This window comes from Triticum aestivum, chromosome 7B, assembly GCF_018294505.1.
Source record: "Triticum aestivum cultivar Chinese Spring chromosome 7B, IWGSC CS RefSeq v2.1, whole genome shotgun sequence".
NCBI lineage: Eukaryota > Viridiplantae > Streptophyta > Magnoliopsida > Poales > Poaceae > Triticum > Triticum aestivum.
The window spans coordinates 19,086,309-19,088,857 of record NC_057813.1 but is presented as its reverse complement, the minus strand read 5'-3'; positions in this window follow the sequence as shown (position 1 = coordinate 19,088,857).

The window sequence follows — 2,549 nt, the reverse complement described above, 5'->3', positions numbered from 1 at the left end:
GTCCTCTCCCACATGCTGTACTGGAGGAGGCAACGCCTCGTGCCCCAATTTCACACTAGACAAGCTAACCCTGAAGTGCCCAGCGGGGATAGGCTGGTTGTGGAACGTGGGTTTCAAGGGGTTCAATATCATCCCCTTTCCCACGTCGACCTTCTGGCCTTTTATCAAGTAGAGTATGGTGCACGGGGTTTCTTCGCCCTGCAAACACATATGTCTGTGGCGTAAAACATCCGAAAGGCAACGAAAATGGAATATTCTATATATATATATATATATATATATATATATATATGTTGGTGCGACATGTAATTACCGTGACGGCGTCGAGCTCAACCAAAGACGAAGGCCCACCTAGCGCGCCAGAGACTGAGGACGGGCTGCTATGAGCGGGAGCGACCGCGAGAGGAGGCCCGGTTGCATGAACAAGTGATGGTGCAGTGTTGTTGTTGTTCATGGAGTTGCTCCCGACGAAACTGGACATCGGGAAATCATGTACCGTCCTGTCTGGATTTTCCTTCGTCCAGTTGATGATAGCTGGAACCAAGTTAGTAGCGAAACCATTTCTGCAGGCAGTTACAGCTGCATTGACTGCCTACTGTAGCAACTCATTTTTTTCCTCGGCTGTTTTTTCCGTGTCCTTAGCTGCTTTTTTCTCGACCGCAAGCTTCACCTTCGCGTTGATGTCCGCCTGACTAAACTTCTTTTTTTGCTTCTTGGCCTCCGGGCCCTTGTTGTAAAACACCTTCCACGTGGCGCCGTCTCCAGCGCCGTGCACACGACCATATTGCGGTCGCTGGCCCAAAGGGAGTCCCTTAAGTTCGTTCAAGGCCCGGTTGAGAGGGGTGTCCCATTTGGGCCTCATCGGAGAAGTAGGGCTTTCGGCTGCAAGCTGGTGATGCTTCTCCAGTAGTCTAATCAATTTCCTCGTGATCTAGTCCGTGTAAAAAAACCTTTTTCTCCTTGTCCCACTTGTAGCGGGCCCTGATGAAGTCACACTCCAAGGGGTTGGTGAACTTCGCGAAGGGGTCTGGGAGACCCACGGCTTCACGTTCCGCGTCCTCCTTATCCCATATGAGCCTTTTACCGAGGTAGCCATAGCTTCCGAGGTGATGCTTCCCCGTGTTCCTTTGCTGAAGGCTCTTGAATTTCGCAGCCTTAGCCTTGGCTGCCTCGATACCGCAAGTGTCCTTGAACTTTTCGAACTCCTCTTCCGTAAGTGTCGGATTTTCCTCCAGAATCTTGGACAAGGGTTCCTTAGCCTCAATAGCTCGTTCCATCCTCCCTTTCCAGGAGGCCAAATCATTGCTGAACATGCCCATGGCATGATTGTTAATCTTTTTCATCTTCGGATCATCCCACGGTTGTTCTATGTTATCATCCCAGTCGGGGAACTTGAATCTCTTGTGCAACTTCGTTAGGAGCAACTGCGTCAAATGTTCTTTACTCCTTAAGTCGTCATCGTTGATGCTCGCGCATTCCCGTAGGATGCATCCTACTTGGTTCCCATAGCACTTGCGAGGTTCTTCTGGCTCTAATGGCTCAAACTTGCCAGGTGCCATCTTTGTGATCACAAGTCGTCCAATCCCTAGTTTGTTAGATTTTCGTATCCTCTGCTTCTTATGCTTCCTCTTTTCGGTAGAGGCATCGGCGCCGGTACCTTCCCCGCCGGTATCTTCCCTGCCGGTACCTTCCCCGCCGGTCTCGGCGCCGCCATCGGTATCGGCGCCGTCGGTGTCGATGTCGGCATCAGTACCATCATCGAGGCCGACCTGCAAACCTTGCTTAGCAGTCAAATAGTCGAGGTACTCTTGTTCACCCTCATAATCCATCTCGTCTGCATCTTGGTCAGAAGGCCCAGTTTCTTTGTTGTTCGACATGTTTCCTATGATTAAGTGTCCTCGTTTATTTCTAAAAGTATGAAAAAAATGAGCAATGACATAAAAAAGAAATCTATGTGCCAGCACTCGATATGCCAACTATCTAGCACAAATCATGCCAAAATTCACGGCAAATTTCGGCATGACCTTTGCTAAAAAATGGACATATCGAGCGCCTGAAATTCACCGGAACGAAAATGAATCAACATTCCGGCATAACATAGGCCACTTAGATCATTTACCAAAATTGAACCAAAACATCACATGTCCAAATGACATGTTCAAATTCCAAACATGACATGTCCAAAACATGACATATCCACATATCACATGTCCAGTTCAAATTTGCATATAAATTCAGCCTACCTAAATTTGCTTTAACAAGGGATGTTGATTTGGACAATTGCTTAAATGTTGCCTTTTCTTTTAACTAGAATTGCTTAACCCTAAATTTCTGTCCTATTTTAAAACCTAGCTAAATTCATAACTAAATAGATAACCTAATTAACCTACTGCCCTAACTAAAACCTAAGTAAATTAACCGAAGAACCCTAGATAGCAGAGAGAGGGGGGGTTTACAGAGGGTGCAGGGGCGAGGAGGGGAGGAAGCAGAGGAGGGAGGCGAGGGCCGACGGGTCGGGGCCGAGCGCGCCGAGGTCGGGGGCGAGGGTC